Below are 22,611 nucleotides of genomic sequence, written 5' to 3' on the forward strand. Positions count from 1 at the left end.
TGAATTACATCTACAACAACAGAAGAGAAAATTGGCGTTTCAAGATATTAACTAACGCAAAGTATAAAAGGTTGTGCATTCTTTAGCTCATTTCTATTCGTCTGCATTCATCAGGGGAGAATGTGGACTAACATTCTAGTGTGACGTTACATCCAATGGAACAAGGTATGAACTCAGGCTGCTTCCGTGTCCCAGAACACGATGTTTGCTGCAAAAACAATGTTCACAGCGGTGCTTCAGTCAAATCGTCTCCATTCTTTCGGTCCAACAAGAGCCCGGCTATACAAGTACTGAAGAGAACAGGGCAATGCAACTGGACATACAAATCTCGAATGAGTGTCTTGCATTTAACTGCTGCTGCCCGACCTCGTTAACCTTTTCGATCATGCCTCTGCAGTATTGTGTTTACTGAATAATTTGTTTCCCAAAACTGCACAATTCTTTGACTTCTACTATACGTGTTAAGGATATGTTTGTAAAGAATCACGTATTTGGGGTGTGATTTGTGTGTGTGTGTACACGGAATGGTGTCGCAATGCCTTGTGCCTAGGGACAAACAGTTTTTTTCCCTCTGTGTTAATCATTGAAATAGTAAGCGTTCCCGGAATCGTAACCCTCGCACATGCGGCGTGTTATAATGGCAAACAAAAACTTCTTATTATCCAGGCGTGTCCGCTCCTTTATTAACTCATTAAAACACTAAATAATGAACATTCGTTCTCGCAATCAGTGTTTGAGACTTAAAGCAGCAGATGGCCATCTGTTTTGGGGGCTCCTTAATTCCTGAGAGCAAAAATCTTTGATGAAACGGAGTGTTTCAATGCAGACGACAGTGGGGGAACTCACTGAAAGCCACTTGGAAGTTAATCATTTGTCGATATAGGCTGAGACGTTTAATGATTACAGAGAGTGTTGAGGGAGGGTAAGCAGGGCAGCAGGGACTGTTCTCAGACGGTGCTTTGATTTGTCCCTTTACCGCCGCTGTCTGACTCAAACAGATTTTCTGGCGCTCCGCCAGCTTTTCAGACAAAACAAAAAAGGACAAAGCTTTCAGCCTTTTCGGAAAATGGGCGACGTCTTAACCTGAATGAACAACAAGGAGTGGGGAGACTGTCTACAAAGGCAGTGCACTTCAGAAAGGGCAGGTCGCCAGTCATCCTGACTTCAATTAGTTATCACACAGAACCTGGAAACTTACATTGCTTTCTCACAAACGTTGGCCTGTATTTATTTACCATTACAATCTCCGCCTACGAAAAGCTGTTGAGTGACGGTACTCCCAAAACAAAGGTGTCCCCGCCCAAACGCCTGGTGTTGAGCAATGCTGGGCTAAGCTCTATCAGTGCTGAATTAAGCCACTGTTTGTGCAGTGAGTGCCGCCAGGTTTATATTAACATGAGCACAGATCCATTTCTGTCCAGCTCTCGGCCACTCAGCACACGTCCACTCTGCAGCAGGAGGTTAATTAGAGAAACCAGATTCTTTTGGACCATTTGTCAGAGCTTAACCGAAAGCTAATTTGTGTTCCTTACTACGGCCCCAGCTGGAGTTATATATGGTGGGCAGCTGATGGAAGATGCAAATTTTCCTTCTCCCGGCTCCACTCTAATGGAATTAACCCAACATTCAAAGCCTGGATGATGATGAATTTGAAACAAATATCAATGTACATTTTGTTTCCTTGATCTAAAAGTATCCCAAAGAATAGGTTAAGAGAAGTCCCTTTGTCCCTCTTTCCAAGACAACATCAGCTGTTTCTGAAATACATTTCCTCTCCAAATTTTCGTCACCCCACCTGGCAATCTTGCAAAAACAAAGGATAATATTGAGAAGGGAAGAAAGAAAGATATTGAAAGGGAAGCTGGGACCATTTCATCACTTTTAAATTGGCCTAATCTTTCTTAATGGTAGTTTGGGTGCTGGAACCATGTATACATGTTGCACCTCAAGATTTAATCCGTTTAAGATTAACACATTTTGGGCAAGTTTTGTTGCAAAAAAGGTGAAATAAATATTGTCATAGGGTGTACAGCATAGAAACAGACCCTTCGGTCCAACTCATCCATGCCAACCAGATATCCTAATCTAATCTTGTCCCATTTGCCAGCACTTGGCTCATTTCCTCTAAACCTATTCATATACCCATCCAGATGCCTTTTAAACGTTGCAATTGTACCAGCCTCCACCGATTCCTCTGGCAGCTTATTCCATACACCCACCACCCTCTGTGTGAAAAGGTTGCCCTTTAGGTCCCTTTTCCATCTTTCCCCTCTCACCCTAAACCTATGCCGTCTAGTTCAGGACTCCCCGACCCCAGGGAAAAGACCTTGCCTATTTATCCTATCCATGCCCCTCATGATTTTATAAACCTCCATAAGGTCACCCCTCAGCCTCCAACGCTCCGGGGAAAACAACCCCAGCCTATTCAGCCTCTTGCTATAGCTCAAATCCTCCAACCCTGGTAACATCCTTGTAAATATTTTCTGAACCATTTCAAGTCTCACAACATCCTTCCAATAGGAAGAACAGCATTTCACGCAATACTCCAAAAATGACTTAACAATGTCCTGTACAGCCGCAACATGACCTCCCAATTCCTATATTCACTGCTCTGACCAGTAAAGGAAAGCGTACCAAACGCCTTCTTTACTATCTTATCTACTTGTGACTCTACTTTCAGGGAATTATGAACCTGCACTCAAAGATCTCTTTGTTCAGCAACACTCCCCAGGACGTTACCATTAAGTGCATAATCTTGTTCTGATTTGCTTTTCCATAATGTAGCACCTTGCACTTATCTGATTTAAACTCCATCTGCCAGTCCTCAACTCATTAGCCCATGTTATCTAGATCCCATTGAACTCTGCAGTAACCTTCTTCACTGTCAACTACACCTCCAATTTTGGCGTCATCTGCAAACTGACTAACTATCCCTCAATAGACAATAGGTGCAGGAGTAGGCCATTGTGCCCTTCGAGCCTGCACCACCATTCAATATGATCATGGCTGATCATCCTTAATCAGTATCCTGTTCCTGCCTTATCTCCATGACCCTTGATTCCACTATCCTTGAGAGGTCTATCCAACTCTTTCTTAAATGAATCCAGAGACTGGGCCTCCACTGCCCTCTGGGACAGAGCATTCCACAAAGCCACCACTCTCTGGGTGAAGAAGTTTCTCCTCATCTCTGTCCTAAATGGTCTATCCCGTATTTTTAAGCTGAGTCCTCTGGTTCGGCACTCAACCATCAGTGGAAACATATTTCCTGCCTCCAGAGTGTCCAATCCTTTAATAATCTTATATGTCTCAATCAGATCCCCTCTCAGTCTTCTAAACTCAAGGGTATACAAGCCCAGTTGCTCCAGTCTTTCAGCGTAAGGTAGTCCTGCCATTCCAGGAATTGACCTCGTGAACCTACGCTGCACTCCCTCAATAGACAGAATGTCTTTCCTCAAATTTGGAGAACAGAACTGCACACAATACTCCAGGTGTGGTCTCACCAGGGCCCTGCACAGCTGCAGAAGAGCCTCTTTGAACACTCAGATCTCTTTGTACTGCCCCTTTACCTAAATTGATTCCATTTAGGTAATAATCTGCTTTCCTGTTTTTGCCACCAACGTGGATAACCATATATTTATCCACATTAAACTGCATCTGCCATGCATCTGACCACTCACCAAACCTGTCCAGGTCACCCTGTAATCTCCTAACATCCTCCTCACGTTTCACCCTGCCACCCAGCATAGTATCATCAGCAAATTTGCTAATGTTATTACTAATACCATCTTCTATATCATTAATATATATTGTAAAAAAGCTGCAGTCCCACCACTGATCCCTGCTGTACCCCACTGGTCACTGCCTGCCATTCCCAACTGGAGCCATTTATTCCTACCTCCTATGTTCACTTCTAAATCAGTTATGTAAATGATGAAAAATAGTGGACCCAGCACTGATCCTTGTGGCACTCCACTGGTCACAGGCCTCCAGTCTGAAAAGCAACCCTCCAGCATCACCCTCTGTCTTCTACCATCAAGACAGTTCTGCATCCAAATGGCTAGTTCTCTCTGTATTCCATGAGATCTAACCTTGCTAACCAGTCTCCCATGAGGAACTTTGTCGAACACTTTACTGAAGAGGATTCTGGGTAATCCAAGATGGAGGACAGGAAAAATTTCTGGCTGCTCCTTGGTATTTTAGGTGTTGGAGGTGATTTTCTCAAATTTGAGGAGCAGCAACTACTGCTTTATATCCTGTTGCATTGTTTTGGAACTTGGGAGGAAAAAAAGTCAAAACAGCAACAGTTTTAAAAGGGAGAGGTACAGATAATGGTGAGGGCAGTGCAGGAGAGAGTGACAGAGCAGTGCAGTTACTGCCTCTGCTGTTTGAATTCATGCATCGCTGGACATCCGAGTGCATCTGGGAAAATTAACAAACAGTGAAATTCACAATTATTCTTGGAGGAACCTGTTTGGGAGAGGTCACAGCACAGAAATAAACAAGTGGATACTTACCTGGCGGGGGAGATACCATGATCAATAAGGTGGTTCTCCCAAGGTGAGGCTATCCCATGCACTTCGGGTGTGCTGATGCCTGCAATATCCCCAAATGCGGGATACTCAACTGCAAAATTTGTGATTGTGGGGGACTGCGTTCGCGCTTTCCCCCGATTTCCAAACAATTGACAGAATCGGAGTTTCACTTTTCCAGTAGGCAGTGCTGTTCTGCTACAATTTGTCTCTGCTATATTTTAAGTGTGGCCTACAGAAAATCTGCAGCGGTAAGTAGAGTGGGTTTTTTCTTGATTATATATTTTTTTGAAATATGCCTTTTGATTAAACTTAAAATATGAGATCCAAGATGGCGGCGACCTAGCAAGTCTGAGTCTGTAGTGCTCTGCCTGAGACTCAGACAAAGTGGGCTGCCCGCCGCCATCACACCTGCCAAATCGTTTAAAATAACTTTTATTCAATACAGTTAGTCATGTTTGCATCAAACTTGAGTAGTTTGGTGCTTTGTTAAAATGACTAAGGGAAAGAATGCCCAAGGCTCACAGCAGGCAGGAACCTCTCCCCCATCACCCCCCAGCTGCAGCAGAGTCGTCCACAGCCGCCCTGGGGGACTTACCTACGGTGGCGAGCCTTGTTGCTGTAATTACCAAGCTGGAAGAGAAGATCAACATGCTCATAGAGGAGTCCAGAAGCAGCTGGGAGTCGCTCTCGGTCCCGCTGCAAAAGCAAGAGGTCGTCGAAAAAATATTCATTTGCTGGACCTTCCCGAACAGGAAGAGGAAGGCCAGCTTGCAGTGTTTTGGAGCAATGGCTTCCTCAGATGTTGAAGCTGGAGGCTAGATCAGACCACGTGCGGGTTGAGTGGGCCCACCAGGTTGCTATACGTTGGCCCGGATCAGAAAAGCACCCCCTCCCAGTCCTGTTCCAGCTTCAGTGCTACAGAGAGAAGCAAATGCTCCTGGAAGCCTCCAGAACCCTCAGAAAAGATCCCCCGGCCATGACATATAAGAGATCTAGGATAATGCTGTTTCAGGATTTTTCCTTAGCTTTGGTCTGCAAGAGGAGGGCGTTTGATGAAACGAAGAAGCGTCTAAGGGACTTAAACATCCAGTACTCCTTGCGCTACCCAGTGACGCTGTGTTTTAACCATGAAGGATGTGTCTTTAACTTTGGATCGCCGGAGAAGGCCAAGGAATGTTTGGACTCTCTTAAATAGATTGTAAGAATTAATCCGTGTGGTTAATGATGCTGATCTGCATCCCCCCCAGTCTACCCTTTTTTTTTCCTTTATTATTTAATATCATCTCCGGGGGGGGGTAGGGAAGGGGCTTATTTGTTCTCCACTATGCGCTTTCTTTTTTTTTAATAGGCCGGGCGATTTAGTTGATTCAGGCGAGGGGGCGGCATTTGTTTTGTCCTACCTTATTTCTTTCTTTTAGAGCGGGGTTTTCCCTCTTTTTTTTTGTGTTATCATACTTAGTTATTACCTGCTGAGACTGTAACTTTATAGTTTTATATGTTTATACGTGGTGTTGGTATGTGTGGGTAAGGTACTCACCGTTAATTTTAGCTTCATAGTACACTTGAATTTTTTTATTTTATTATGGGGTGCCTGGGTCAAGGGTGGGACGCTGGTTGGGAGAGGATATGATGGGTTTTCAGATAGGAAGTGATGCCCCCTGGAAGCAAGGGGGAAAATTTCCTTTAAAATATTTTAAAAAAAATTTAGGAATAGTTTTTTACTATATTGACGTGAGTGTATTAAAGAATCTCTAGTTTTGTGAACTTTCTATGGTCTATGCTCGGGGTGCTTTGGATGGGGTTTTCCTCCCGGGCGGTCTCGGACTTGCCTAGACCATTATGGTTAGTCATTCCATTAAATGGCGCACCTGGAATGTCAAGGGGAGTAATTCGCCAATCAAAAGGAAGAAAATACTATCAAACCTCAAAAAAGAAAGGGTAAACATAACTCTCTTACAGGAAACACATTTACTTGATAAAGAGCACTTGAAATTAAAATGGGAAGGATATGATCAGGCCTTCTTTTCATCTTATAGTTCAAAAAGTAGGGAAGTAGTCATTCTCATTAAGAAGAATCTCCCTTTCAAAATCTTAAGTCAGATAAAAGATGAATCTGGACGATACATACTGATTAAAACTAAATGGAGAGGAATATGGGATTTTCAAACTTTATTGTCCCCTGGCACATTCTTTCAAATTTATAATAGAAGCATTTTCCAAACTGATGGCTTTTGGGATTCGCTACACAATTATAGGAGGAGATTTTAATTGCATTATGGTCCCGGAGATAGACAGGATACCCAAGACTACTGCGGGTATATTCCCCCGGATCCAGGCAATTGGCAGATTTGAATAAAGAGCTAGGATTAGGAGGTGTGTGGAGGTGCCTCCACCCGCAAGGCAGAGATTTCTCTTTTTATTTTAATCCACATAAGTGTCACACTAGAATTGATATGTTTTTTGCCCCCTCGACCTTTTTGAATTCCATATAATCCTGCAAAATAGGTAATATAATAATTTCTGATCACGCAGCTGTGTATATAGAAATCAAGACTAGAAACAATGAGACGGCCCCCAACATTGGCATATAGATACTTTTTTAATGAAGGATAGTAAATTCGTAAAATATTTCTCTCAAGAATTCAAAACCTTTTTGGAAATTAATTCAGGTACGGCTAGTAACCCGTCGGTGATGTGGGAGACCATTAAGACTTATGTGCAGGGTCTGATCATTTCATACTTGGCGACCCAGAAAAAACAAAAGTGAGAACAACAGTGTCTACTTGAGGCTTGCTTAAAGGCAGCTGAGACAGCATACGTTGATAGGCCCTCTGTTGCTAAATCACAAAGGATTACAGCCCTTAGGACAGCCCTGAATACTGCGCTTACCCAAATAACAAAGAGGGAAATATTATTTGCAAAGCAAAGGTTATAAGAATATGGTGATAAGCCTGGTAAATACCTAGCGTTTCTCGCAAGAATAAAAAGGCCCCTCAAGCTATCACGTCCATCAGGGTACTTTGACTCACGATCATAAAAGAATCAACACAATCTTCAGAAAGTTTTACTTTGATTTGTATAAATCACAGGATTGTGAAGATAGAGCCAAGAAAATGGAATCCTTTTTAAAAGCCTGGTCTTTCCGGACTAACCCCGGATCAGATATCGGTCCTGAATGCTCGCCTAACCACCCAGGAAGTAATCAGGCAACTTCAGAGCAGTAAAGCACATGGTCCAGATGGATTTCAGGTTGAATTCTACTAAGAGTTTACAGGAGTACTAGCTGATCCACTTATGGACATGTACAACTACTCATATAGTCAGGGCTGCCTCCTGCCTTCGTTGAGAGAAGCGAATATCTCTTTCATTCTCAAAAAAGGACAGGACCCAAAAGATTGCGCATCATACAGACCAATATCTTTGCTAAATGTAGATTTTAAAATTCTTTCTAAAACATTAGCATTGAGGCTGGAGACAGTATTGCCATATATCACAAAAGAGGACCAGATGGGGTTGATCAAGGGCCGTAAATCATCTAATATTAGAAGGATTTTGAATGTGATTCAAGTCTGTCATTAGGAAAGAATACCAGGAATAGTAGTCTCGTTGGACGCGGAGAAGGCTTTTGACCAGGGTGAATGGTCATACCTGATTCTACACACTGGAAAAGTTTGCTGCTGGAAAGGTATTTGCTAAATAGGTCTGAACATTGTATAATGGCACCAAAACAGTCATGATCACCAATGGTTTAGGTTCAGATAGTTTCAGTGTGGGTAGCGGCTGCTATCAGGGATGTTCTCTCTCACCGTTACTATTCATGCTAATAATTGAGTCACTAGTGGAAGCCATACGGGCTGATTCTAATATAACGGCCCCGAGAGTTGGCTTGGGTAAACATAAAATTACCCTTAAGGCAGATGCTGTTTTCCTTTTTCTTAGTGATCCTTTGATGTCCGTGCCCTGCCTGCTCCAAGTTATTAATTTATTTAGTGCATTCTCACGTAACAAAATTAATTTCTCAAAATCGGAGGCCATGCTTATGGGTGGTCTTGCTAGTATGTCCCACTTATTGGACGGATCTCATTTTCCCTTTCGGTGTCTCTGGAGGGTTTTTTATATTTAGGTTTTTTTATTACCCCAATATGTGGGCAGCTGTACAAGGTCAATTTTGTGCATCTATTGGAAAGGATAAGGCAGGACCTTCAGCGTTGGGGAAGACCTTCCAATTTCTTGGTAAAATGAATGTCTTACCCCGTCTCTTACATCCTATGAGAATGCTCCCGGTGATGCTGCTGAGGCTGGCATTGTGCAAATTATATGGTTGGCTTGGTTCTTTCATCTGGAATCATAGATGGCCCCTCATTAAAGTTAAAGAAGCTACAGCTTCCACAAGCAAGGGGAGGGCTGGATTTTCCAGAATTTAGGAAGTATTAGCTGAGTTCTCTATTAAGCTACATAGCCAATTGGGTCTCATCTGACCCGCAATCAATCTGGCTGGTGTTGGGGAGAATCTGCTATCGGGGTACCTACATTGGGGCTAGGGAGGGGAGCACCATTATTAAAGCAGACACTGTCAGATACCAGCTAAAACACAGCCATGTAAAGTAAACCCAGCCACTGCAGGACTGTCTGCCTGGGGCCACATTCCTGGGGGATTAGAACATGTCCGTCAGTTTCAGATCATCCTGTTCCACTCTCATTGTTAATAAAGGAAACCGGTAACTATCGGATAGTGTAAATCGCACCGATACTACACTTGATTGATAAAGTACTTGCTAATGCCTCCGCTGACGTCAAACTCATTCGGGTCCTATGTTAAATGATAATATCTGTATATTCAACTATGGAGAACTATTGTGAACGCCCAGACAGCCAGACGCATGGCAATGAGGAAACCCTTCCAACAATAAACTTTTAATTTACAAGATCGGAAACTGCCGAACCCAGGATGTCTACCCATTGTTCGGCACAGCAGGAGTGGGACAGGTATCTCGGGGCAGCCAATAGAGACACTAATCCCTTCACAGACAGGTGAACCGACCAATGAACGAGCTGAACAAGGGGAACCTGACCGGGAACTCGAGGAAGCGCGAAGTATAACTGCACCAGATCCGAAGGGAGAGACAGAACGCCTTCTCCAACGAATTGCATGCTTTTGAATTCGTTGTATAGTGTACCAGTTTTGATTCTGTAATAAACGGTGTTTTTGCTCCAAACTCTAGCCGGTTTGATCTCTCCTTCCAACGAACACGTAGAGACGAGACCATTCGGTTTTCCGTCTCAACAGATGGTGAGCCTGAACGTGGGAAGGGAAAGAGACGACCGCAAGTTGGCCACGTTGGCGGACCGGAGGGCAGACAAACTTTCGGCCGAACTTTTAAAAGGTGAGGAAGTGCCTGTTAAAGCAAAAGCTTCCAGTAGGTAAAATTTTTCAGTTAGTCAGTCTTTGTCTGCTCCCTGATCCTCACCAACACAAACAGTACTTTTAAATCAGTTTGGCAGCAACGTTGCAGAGTCCATACTGGTAAGCTATTTTCTCACTTCTTCACTAATACCTGCCTGTTATCGCGGTACTGAAGTGATTAATTGATCCATGGCTAGCCTTAAGTTAATGCGCGCTTTTTGAGTCGACTTACTGCGTGGATTTCGGATCCTGGACGCAGCTTTTTGAGTTTGAGTTTACGCGTGGATTTCGGATCCTGGACGCGGTTTTTGAGTTAAGTTAATGCGTGGATTTCGGATCCTGGACGCAGCTTTTTGAGTTTGAGTTTTACGCGTGGATTTCGGATCCTGGACGCGGTTTTTGAGTTAAGTTAATGCGTGGATTTCGGATCCTGGACGCAGCTTTTGAATTGAGTTAATACGTGAATTTTGGATCCTGGATGAAGTTTTTGAGTTGAGTTAATAGGTGAATTTTGGATCCTAGACGCAGTTTTTGAGTTGAGTTAAAGTGTGTTCTTCCCGGAGGTCACAAGTGGTTCCGGCAGCCCACTTTTCAGAGGTGACAAAGGGCTCTGACGGGCAATTTTCAGAGGTGACAAAGGGCTCTGACGGCCAATTTTCGAAGGTAACAAGGTGCCCTGATGGACTGTCTTCAGAGGTAACGAAGGCTCTGACACGCGAGACGTCCAGTACTGCAGTAATTTTCTTCTGAATGGGGGATTTTGTCGGGCCCGACGCGCTAGTGGGGAAAAAACTCTGGGTCTGAGTTAAGGTACCGCGTGGCTTACGCAGCCTGGACGCTTTTTGAAATTAATTAATACAGCGCTGACCGCACTTGACTGATTGGATCTTTTCTCTTTTTATTAAGCACTTTAACTCCGACAACTATCGATAGACACACTCGCTGCTAGCATTCTAAGGGGACAGAGGGCGGATCTCATCTCCTGGATAGGGTTTACCTGCACAGGCGTTTGCCTTAGACCGGTTGTTAAGAGCAGAAATCTGCCACGCGAAGGTCAGGCTTTTGAAAAACGCTCTGTTTTTAAAGCGGTACCCACCAGGTGAGATCCGTCATGGGGGACTTGAACTTTGGACCACCAAAAATGACCCACTTTCGACCATTACGCCCCGGAGTGCCCTGGTGGCACCTCACGGTTGGCACAGACGTAACTTGGCATGCCCATTTACTACTGGACAGTGTAACAGTGCACAAGACAGCACTGGATCAAGTGTTTAACCAAGCGCCCGCCTAAAAAGACCTGATATTGACGAGACTAAAAGAGACCTTCACAGATAAGGCGCTAATGACCAAAATTTTAAACAGTCTCCTACTCTCGCCGCAATATTCAGTGCGGCAAACAATAGCCCTAGGGAAACCCCCTACTGATTGGGCACCACCGACCGCCGATAAATCCCTGGGGTGGAAGACGAAACTGTTAGTCACATTCAACCCGCAGTGGCAAGGGGGCCACTGTACCTCCACCACAGCCCCAGTCATTTCGGACGCTGACCATGGTACTGAGCTGCCCATGGATGTCGCCATCTATTACTCAATGCAGCACGACTGGTTAGCCAATGACGGGTAAGATCCCTCGGGCGAGGGACAACCTAAGACAGGCACAGTCGCGCATTGACATCGGAACGCGTGGCCTCCGTTCGTCTCCATTTGTTGAGATTTCTGCCTGCTTGCATCCGTGTCGGACGGTTGAACAGCACTGCTGCTCTCTGGAGCATACTGATCTATGGGACCACCGGGGCATAGTACAGTTTCACACTGGGTTTCAGATCTCTAGCGGGTACCTAGCTGCTGGTACCAGGCTGTTCCTACTCCCTTTCCAAACTTACGACACCTACTTACAATTGCCGGCTCTTTGGACTACAGACTTGCGTTTACTAAATGGCTTACTCATTCTAACGCACTCGTGTACATTTTGCCAGCTCTGAGTGACTTATTGCAATGCTTGTCTAATCCTGTGCTTTTCGTTATTTCTGCAGACACTGCCTCAATTACTTCAACTATTAGTTTAGCTTAGCATGCAGCTGTGACCATCTATTGCTTAATTGTGTAGCGGCGCGTTTTTCAGGGCACCCTTCATCCCCATATAACTGTCTCCTTAGAACCGGTGAGTCTGGTCGATACAACACCGGACACCGGTCGCCTCGTGGGGTTGCGTTCCTTACGGGATAAGGGGGTGTGGCCTCTTTCGAGGCCAAGGGAGGGAATGTTGGGGAGAATCTGCTATCGGGGTACCTACATTGGGGCTAGGGAGGGGAGCACCATTATTAAAGCAGACACTGTCAGATACCAGCTAAAACACAGCCATGTAAAGTAAACCCAGCCACTGCAGGACTGTCTGCCTGGGGCCACATTCCTGGGGGATTAGAACATGTCCGTCAGTTTCAGATCATCCTGTTCCACTCTCATTGTTAATAAAGGAAACCGGTAACTATCGGATAGTGTAAATCGCACCGATACTACACTTGATTGATAAAGTACTTGCTAATGCCTCCGCTGACGTCAAACTCATTCGGGTCCTATGTTAAATGATAATATCTGTATATTCAACTATGGAGAACTATTGTGAACGCCCAGACAGCCAGACGCATGGCAATGAGGAAACCCTTCCAACAATAAACTTTTAATTTACAAGATCGGAAACTGCCGAACCCAGGATGTCTACCCATTGTTCGGCACAGCAGGAGTGGGACAGGTATCTCGGGGCAGCCAATAGAGACACTAATCCCTTCACAGACAGGTGAACCGACCAATGAGCGAGCTGAACAAGGGGAACCTGACCGGGAACTCGAGGAAGCGCGAAGTATAACTGCACCAGATCCGAAGGGAGAGACAGAACGCCTTCTCCAACGAATTGCATGCTTTTGAATTCGTTGTATAGTGTACCAGTTTTGATTCTGTAATAAACGGTGTTTTTGCTCCAAACTCTAGCCGGTTTGATCTCTCCTTCCAACGAACACGTAGAGACGAGACCATTCGGTTTTCCGTCTCAACAGATGGTGAGCCTGAACGTGGGAAGGGAAAGAGACGACCGCAAGTTGGCCACGTTGGCGGACCGGAGGGCAGACAAACTTTCGGCCGAACTTTTAAAAGGTGAGGAAGTGCCTGTTAAAGCAAAAGCTTCCAGTAGGTAAAATTTTTCAGTTAGTCAGTCTTTGTCTGCTCCCTGATCCTCACCAACACAAACAGTACTTTTAAATCAGTTTGGCAGCAACGTTGCAGAGTCCATACTGGTAAGCTATTTTCTCACTTCTTCACTAATACCTGCCTGTTATCGCGGTACTGAAGTGATTAATTGATCCATGGCTAGCCTTAAGTTAATGCGCGCTTTTTGAGTCGACTTACTGCGTGGATTTCGGATCCTGGACGCAGCTTTTTGAGTTTGAGTTTACGCGTGGATTTCGGATCCTGGACGCGGTTTTTGAGTTAAGTTAATGCGTGGATTTCGGATCCTGGACGCAGCTTTTTGAGTTTGAGTTTTACGCGTGGATTTCGGATCCTGGACGCGGTTTTTGAGTTAAGTTAATGCGTGGATTTCGGATCCTGGACGCAGCTTTTTGAGTTAAGTTAATGCGTGCCTCTGTGTGAAAAAGTTGCCCCGTATGTCTTTTTTTTTATATCTTTCCCCTCTCACCCTAAACCTATGCCCTCTAGTTCTGGACTCCCCCACCCCAGGGAAAAGACTTTGCCTATTTATCCTTTCCATGCCCCTCACAATTTTGTAAACCTCTATAAGGTCACCACTCAGCCTCCGACACTCCAGGGAAAACAGCCCCAGCCTGTTCAGCTTCTCCCTATAGCTCAAATCCTTCAACCCTGGCAATATCTTTGGTAAATCTTTTCTGGACCCTTCAAGTTTTACATCTTTCTGATAGGAAGGAGACCAGAATTGCACATAATATTCCAACAGTGGCCGAACCAATGTCCTGTACAGCCGCAACATGACCTTCCAACTTCTGTACTCAATACTCTGCCCAATAAAGAAAAGCATACCAAACGCCTTCTTCACTATCCTATCTACCTGCGACTCCCACTTTCAAGGAGCTATGAACCTGCACTCCAAGGTCTCTTTGTTCAGCAACATTCCCTTGGACCTTACCATTAAGTGTACAAGTCATGTTAAGAGTTGCTTTCCCAAAATGCAGCACCTCTCATTTATCCAAATTAAACTCCATCTGCCACTTCTTAGCCCATTGGTCCATCTGGTCAAGATCCTATTGTAATCTGAGGTAACCTTCTTTGTTGTACACTACACCTCCAACTTTGGTGTCATCTGCAAACTTACTAACTATATTTCTTATGCTCGCGTCCAAATCACTTATGTAAATGACAAAAAGTAGTGGACCAAGCACCGATCCTTGTGGCACTCCACTAGTCACAGGCCTCCAGTCTGAAAAACAATCCTCCACCACCACCCTCTGTCTTCTACCTTTGAGCCAATTCTGTATCCACATGACTAGTTCTCCCTGTATTCCATGAGATCTAATTTTGCTATGTGGGAGTTTAGGGAGCGTTTATGTTTTACTGAGGATTATATCTGCAATAAATGCCGTTGGTTGCAAATCCTAGCAGACCGAATGGATTGAGTTAGAGGCAATGAGGAATTTACAAGAGCAAGGGAATGTGATGGATAGCAGTTATAGGAAGGGGGAAAGATCGCAGATACAGTCCCATAGATGGGTTAACTCCAGGAAAGGTAAGAGAGGTAGTGCACGAGTCTTCTGTGGTTTTCCCCATTTCAAGCAAGTATGCTATTTTGGAAAATGTAGGGGGTGATGGATTCTCACAGGAATGTAGCATGAACAGCCAAGTTTCTGGTATTGAGACTGGCTTTAATGCAATGAGGAGTATGGCGGGTTCCAAGAAATCAATTTTGGTAGGGGACTCTCTAGTCTGAGGTAGACAGACTTTTCTGTGGCCAGCAGTGAAAACACAGAATGGTGTGTTGCTTCCCTGATACCAGGATCAAGGATATCTCAGAGAGGGTACAGAATGTTCTCAAGGGGGAAGAGAGGCCAGCAGGATGTCATCGTCCACATTGGAACCAACAAACCAACAACATAGAAAGGGAAAAGGTTGACATTCTGAAGGGAGATTGCAGAGAGTTAGGCAGGAATTTAAAAAGGAGGTCCTCAAGAGTAGTAATATCTGGATTACTCCTGGTGCTACAAGCTAGTGACGGCAGGAATAGGATACAGCAGATGAATGCATGACTAAGGAGCTGGTGTATGGCAGAAGGATTCACATTTTTGCATCATTGGAATCTCTTTTGGAGTAGGAGTGACCTGTACAAAAGAATGGACAGCACCTAAATTGAAAGGGAACTAATATACTGGCAGGGAGATTTACTGCTCAGGGTGACTTAAACTAGTAAAGTGGCGGGTTGGGGAGGTGGGGGCCTTCGACCCAGGGAAATAGTGATTAAAGAGATCAATCTTAGACTGATATAGTTTAGAACAGAAATGAGTCAAACAGTCGGGGCAGGCAAAGACAAAGCAGAAAACAAGGTAGGACCGACAAATTAAACTGCATTTATTTCAATGCAAAAAGCCTAACAGGGAAGGCAGATGAACTCAGGGAATGGTTAGGAAGATGGGACTGGGTTATCATAGCACTTACAGAAACATGGCTCAAGGATGACAGGACTGGCAGCTTAATGTTCCAGGATACAAATGCTACAGGAAGATTAGAAAAGGAGGCAAGAGAGGAGGCGGAGTTGCGTTTTTGATAAGGGATCGCATTACAGCTGTACTGAGGGAGGATATTCCTGGAAACACATCCAGGGAAGTTATTTGGGTGGAACTGAGAAATAAGAAAGGAATGATTACCTTATTGGGATTGCATTATAGACCCCCTAATAAAGGAAAATTGAGAAACAAATTTGTAAGGAGATCTCAGCTACCTGTAACAATAATAGGGTGGTTATGGTAGGGGATTTTAACTATCCAAACATAGACTGGGACTGCCATAGTGTTAAGAGTTTAGATGGAGAGAAATGTGTTGTGTATACAAAAAAATTTTCTGATTCAGTATGTGGATGTACCTACTAGAGAAGGTGCAAAACTTGAACTACTCTTGGAGACATAAGGCAGGGCAGGTGACTGAGGTGTCAGTGGGGAGCACTTTGGGTCCAGCGACCATAATTTTAGTGGATTTAAAATAGTGATGGAAAAGGATAGACAGATCGAAAAGTTGAAGTTCTACATTGGAGTAAGGACAATTTTGATGGTATTAGGCAAGAATTTTCAAAAGTTGATTGGGACAGATGTTCGTAGGTGAGGGATGACTGGAAAATGGAAAGCCTTCAGAAATGAGATAACGAGAGTCCAGAGAAAATATATTCCTGTTTGGGTGAAAGGAAAGGCTGGTAGGTATAGGGAATGCTGGATGACTGAAGAAATTGAGGGTTTGGTTAAGAGAAAGAAGGAAGCATATGTCAGGTATAGACAGGATAGATCGAGTGAATCCTTAGAAAAGTATAAAGGCAGTATTAAATTAGATTAGATTATTTAGTGTGGAAACAGGCCCTTTGGCCCAACAAGTCCACACCAACCCGCCAAAGCGCAACCCATCCAGACCCATTCTCCTACATTTATCCCTTCACCTAACACTAGGGGCAATTTAGTTTGGCCAATTCACTTAACCTGCACATTTTTGGACTGTGGGAGGAAACCGGAGCACCCAGAGGAAACCCACGCAGACACAGGGAGAATGTGTAAACTCCACACAGTCATTTGCCTGAGGCGGGAATTGAACCCGGGTCTCTGGCGCTGTGAGGCAGCAGTGCTAACCACTGTGCCGCCCACAGTAGGAGTCCTCATAAGAGAAAAATCAGGAGGGCAAAAAGGGAACATTTAATAGCTTTGACAAATAGAACTAAGGAAATTCCAGAGGGTTTTCACAAATACATTAAGGACAAAAGAGTAACTCGGCAGAGAATAGAGCCCCTCAAAGATCAGCAAGGCTGCCTTTGTGTGGAGCTGCAGAAAATGGGGCAGATACTAAACGAGTATTTTGCATCAGTACTTACTGTGGAAAAGGATATGGAAGATATAGAATGTAGGGAAATTAAGATGGTGACATCTTGAAAAAGTTCATATTACAGAGGAGGAAGTGCTGGATGTCCTGAAACACAAAGATGGACAAATCCCCAGGACCTGATAAGGTGTACCGTAGAACTCTATGGGAAGCTAGGGAAGTGATTGCTGGGCGTCTTGCTGAGATATTTGTATCATTGATAGTCACAGGTGAGGTGCTGGAAGACTGGAGGTTGGCTAACGTGTTGCCACTGTTTGAGAAAGGTGGTAAGGACAAGCCAGGGAACTATAGACCAGTGAGCCTGACGTCAGTGGTGGGCAAGTTGTTGGAAGGAATCCTAAGGGACGGGATGTACATTTGTTGGAAAGACAAGAACTAATTAGCGATAGTCAACATGGCGTTGTGTGAGGGAAATCATGTCTCACAAACTTGATTGAGTTTTTTGATGAAGTAACAAAGACATTTGATGAGGGCCGAGTGGTAGATGTGATCTATGTGGACTTCAGTAAGGTTCTGACAAGGTTCCCCATGGGAGACTGGTTAGCAAGGTTAGATCTCATGGAATATAGGGAGAACTAGCTATTTGGATTCAGAACTGGCTCAAGGGTAGAAAACTGAGGGTGGTGGTGGATGATTGCTTTTCAGATTGGAGGCCTGTGACCAGTGAAGTGCCACAAGGAACGGTGCTGGGTCCACTACTTTTTGTCATTTATATAAATGATTTAGATGTGAGCATAAGACGTATAGTTAGTAAGTTTGCAGATGACACCAAAATGGAGGTGCAGTGGACAGTGAAGAAGGTTACCTCAGATCACAACAGGATCTTGACCAGATGGGTCAATGGGCTGAGAAGTGGCAGATGGAGTTTAATTCAGGTAAATGTGAGGTGTTGCATTTTGGGAAAGTAAATCTTAGCAGGACTTATACATTTAATGGTAAGGTCCTAGCGAGTGTTGCTGAATAAAGAGACCTTGGAGTGCAGGTTCATAGCTCCTTGAAAGTGGAATCGCAGGTAGATAGGATAGTGAAGAAGGCATTTGGTATGCTTTCCTTTATTGGTCAGAGTAATGAGTATAGGAGTTGGGAGGTCATGTTGCAGCTGTACAGGACATTGGTTAGGCCACTGTTGGAATATGATGTGCAATTCTGGTCTCTTTCCTCTTGGAAAGATGTTGTGAAACTTGAAAGGGTTCAGAAAACATTTACAAGGATGTTGCCAGGGTTGGAGGATTTGAGTTATAGGGAGAGACTGAATAGGCTGGGGCTGCTTTCCTTGGAGTGTCTGAGGCTGAGTGGTGACCTTATAGAGGTGTACAAAATTATGAGGGGCATGGATAGGATAAATAGACAAGGTCTTTTCCCTGGGGTGGGGGATTCCAGAACTAGAGGGCATAGGTTTAGGGTGAGCAGGGAAAGATATAAAAAGGACCTAAGGGGCAACGTTTTTTATGCAAGGAATAGTACGTGTATGGAATGAGCTGCCAGAGGAAGTGGTGGTGGCTGGTACAATTGCTCCATTTGCAAGGCATTTGGATGGGTATATGAATAGGAGGGTTTGGAGGGATATGGACCGGGTGCTGGCAGGTGGGACTAGATTGGGTTGGGATATTTGGTCGGCATGGACGGGTTGGATCAAAGAGAGTCTGTTTCCATGCTATACATCTTTATGACTTTATATAGATCACGTCCACCACTCTGCCTTCATCAATCCTCTTTGTTACTTCTTTAAAAAACTCAATCAAGCTTGTGAGACATGATTTCCCATGCACAAAGCCATGCTTACTATCCCTAATCAGTCCTTGCATTTCCAAATACATGTACATTCTTTCCCTCAGGATTCCTTCTTACAACTTGTCCACCACCGATGTCAGGCTGGCAGGTCTATAATTCCCTGGTTTTACCTTACCACCTTTCTTAAATAGTGGTGCCACTTAAGCCAATCTCCGGTATTCTGGCACCTTACCTGTGACTATTGATGATACAAATATCTCAGCAAGGGGCCCAGCAATCACTTCCCCAGCTTTCCACAGAGTTCTCGGGTATACATGATCAGGTCCTGAGGACTTATCGACTTTTATGCATTTCAAGACATCCAGCATCTCCTCCTTTGTAATATGGACCTTTTTGAAGATGTCACTATCTATTTTGCCACATTCTATACGTTCCATGTGCTTCTCCACAGTTAACACTGATGCAAAATACTTGTTTGGTATCTCCCCCATCTGCTGCAGCTCCATACTTAGGTTGCTTTGCTAATCTTTGAGGGGCCCTATTCTCTCCATAGTTAACTTTTTGTCCTTAGTACATTTATAAAAACCCTTTAACCCTATTTGCCAAAGCTATCTCATGTTCCCCTTTTGTCCTGATTTTTATATAAATGATAAATTTTAAATTGATTGCATCTCAATTCTAGCAGTTCATATCAATCTATTGATACTTTTAATTCATATTTTAGGGGGAATTGCAAATGTTTGAAGAATAGGTAACGGATGATTGCAGCTAAATGAAGTTGGAATAAAAACAGCTAGTTTTAGTTAAATATGCAATTCAGTTATAAAGGAGGAGGGAAGTTATCACCACCTGAGATAATTGCTCGGGACCTTTGTAATGGCATTTGTTATTAACAAAATTTGATATCTGATTGAAATTAAATATTGCAACACATTTGGTTATTTAATAGAAAAGCTTTCAAATAACAGCTGTGTTTCTTTTAAATATCATACAAGACCCTGCAAACCAGATGTCGAAGAAAAGTATACTCCTACTGCCTATGTACTCATCTAAGGATTCACTCAATCTCTCCTGTCTATACCTGACACATGCTTCTTTCTTTTTCTTAACAAAAACTTCAATGTCTCTGGTCATCGAGCATTCCCAAATCCACCAACCATTCCTTTCATCCTAATGGAACATACTGTCTCTGGACTCTTGTTATCTCATTTTTGAAGGCTTCCCATTTTCCAGCCGACCTTTTACATGCGAACATCTGCCCCCAGTTAACTATCGAAAATTCTTGCCTACTACCATTAAAGTTAGCTTTCCTCCAACTTAGAACATCAACTCTTTTGTATTGTACACAATGACTGAATTATTAATTCCCTTTCTCATTCTTACATTTATGTTCCATTTTAAATCCTGAATAGTTCAATGAAATTATCAAACAAATGTCAACACTTTCATTCCATTGATTCATATCTATAATTACAAGATTTTCAAATATAACTTGAACAATGCTCAAAGGAACAGTTTGTAGGTTAGAGTATTCCAAAATTCCACTTTAATATCACCAAGTAATCCAAAAATTTCCAACCGAATGTGTTTTTGTTCAACACCTGATTTGCAGTGTCTTGTATGACATTTAGAAGAAATACGGCTGTTATTTGAAAACTTTTCTATTAAATAGCCAAATGTGTTGCAATATTCAATTTCAATCAGATATCGAATTTTGTCAATAACAAATGCCATTACAAAGGTCCCTAGCAATTATCTCAGCTGGTGATAACTTCCCTCCTTTTTAACTGAATTGCATATTTAATTAAAACTAGCTGTTTTTATCAACATTCCCTCCCAGTCGGAGAACACTTCAGCGGTCTGGGACACATTACCTTGGACCTTAGTGCTTCCAATTAAACCTGTTGGACTATAACCTGGTGTTGTGTGATTTTTAGCTGTTTTCATTCCAACTTCATTCAGCTGCAGTCAACCGTTACCTGTTTAGTGACATTCTTTAAACAATTGCAATCCCCACTAAAATATGAATTTAAAATATCAATAGATTGATATGAAATGCTAGAATTATTAGTAATGAGATGCAATCCATTTTAAATTTACCATTTATCTAAAAAAATGATTGCATCTCATTTAATTTGTTTTGTAGTGTTTATGTCAGGGATTTTTTTTGGTTAGATTAGATTACTTACAGTGTAGAAACAGGCCCTACGGCCCAACAAGTCCACACCGACCCTCTGAAGAGCAACCCACCCAGACCCATTCCCATACATTTACCACTTCACCTAACACTACGGGCAATTTAGCATGGCCAATTCACCTAACCTGCACATTTTTGGACTGTGGGAGGAAACCGGAGCACCCGGAGGAAACCCGCGCAGACACGGGGAGAATGTGCAAACTCCACACAGACAGTTGCGCTGTGAGGCAGCAGTGCTAAGCCTGTTGTGGGTGCATTCTTTAATTTTTTTATAGCCATGCAACAATATAGACACAACTCATGGATTTACTACTTGTAATGCTGAACTTGGTAATGATTCACTTGAATGCTATTGCACTGATGATCCAGCATGTTTACGAAAATATAGATGACAATGATCCCATCTGATTCTTATTTAGTCACAGATTGTAAAGCAGTAGATTGTGGATTATTCAAACCCTGCGGTTTTCTAATGCTGAAGAAAGCCAGTTTTCAAGTTAAGTTTAACCAGTTCTTAAATTCCTAATGAACACATATAGTTTGCTAAGTTATTATAACAGGATTTCTTTTTTCAAACAAGCTTAAATTATGACCAATTCCTAAATGTAACATTTCATATTGTGTTTAACCTTCATTCATCTTTCCTAATCTCAGTAAAAAAATATGAAAAAAACACATTTACACAAAAGCAATTTAATATTTAACTAATCCTATTGATTGGTTTGTCTCATGCATTGGACGTTAAAATTAAGATAATTGGGAATACAGAATCATAGAATAGGATTGAGTAAAGGTTACAGCACAGAAGTTATCTAAGGTCACTGGACTAGCAATCCAGAATCTTAGACCAACGTTCTTGCATACTCTCAACTCATGAACAAATTTTAGAAAAAAATCCCTGTGACCATAAAATTTTGATCCATTCAGGTTTCATATCTTGGATAAATGCTCTTAGATTAATGTGTTTATTGGAGCTTATTGTATTAGGATTTTAACCTATAAAATAGCATAGAGTCATATACTGTAGATGTACAGCATGGAAACAGACCCTCCGGTCCAACCCATCCATGCCGACCAGATATCCCAATGTAATCTAGTCCCACCTGCCAGCACCTGGCCCATATACCTCCAAACCTTTCCTATTCATGTACCCATCCAGATGCCTTTTAAATGTTGCAATTGTACTAACCTCCATCACTTTTTAGACTTGTTCATTAATTAAGAAATTATAATGTTTCACATCCAAGGTCAATTATAGAACAAATTCTTAATTTACACAGCAGTGGGTACAAATTACTTACAGAAAATACTGATAGAAAATTGTTTGAATTAGGTTGCTTACCAGAATTTGCTTTCAACATTGATTGTTTATATGCTCAGTTATCTGGACCTTTATTATAGACCTGATCAAACCATCTCAAAATATACAATAAGATAGCTTAGACCCCAACTTTTTCTTATTTTTAAAGGCAGATGTAAGATGTTGTATTCTGAATGCAATTCAATTAGTCAAACTACCGGGCTGGGAGCAAAATACAAATAAGAATTACAGTAACTTCAGTCTATTGGAAAAGTTAACCAGAATAATACATTATTAACTACTAAACAGCAACCAATCCAATACAGTAACATAGAACATAGAAAAATACAGCGCA

The 22,611-nt window shown here is 42.9% G+C and overlaps 1 protein-coding gene and 1 non-coding gene across 2 annotated transcripts in view; one reads left to right on the top strand and one right to left on the bottom strand.

The window, feature by feature from the left end:
* The window catches only part of tamm41 (TAM41 mitochondrial translocator assembly and maintenance homolog), a 77,272-nt gene that overhangs the window by 5,958 nt on the left and 48,703 nt on the right, over nucleotides 1–22,611 (bottom strand). The window lies entirely within an intron of this gene.
* LOC132822493 (U1 spliceosomal RNA) lies at nucleotides 4,507–4,669 on the top strand. Its single transcript, XR_009645450.1, has one exon. It is a non-coding gene; the product is annotated as a U1 spliceosomal RNA (small nuclear RNA).

The sequence above is a fragment of the Hemiscyllium ocellatum genome, chromosome 14, assembly GCF_020745735.1.
Source record: "Hemiscyllium ocellatum isolate sHemOce1 chromosome 14, sHemOce1.pat.X.cur, whole genome shotgun sequence".
In the NCBI taxonomy this organism is placed as follows: domain Eukaryota; kingdom Metazoa; phylum Chordata; class Chondrichthyes; order Orectolobiformes; family Hemiscylliidae; genus Hemiscyllium; species Hemiscyllium ocellatum.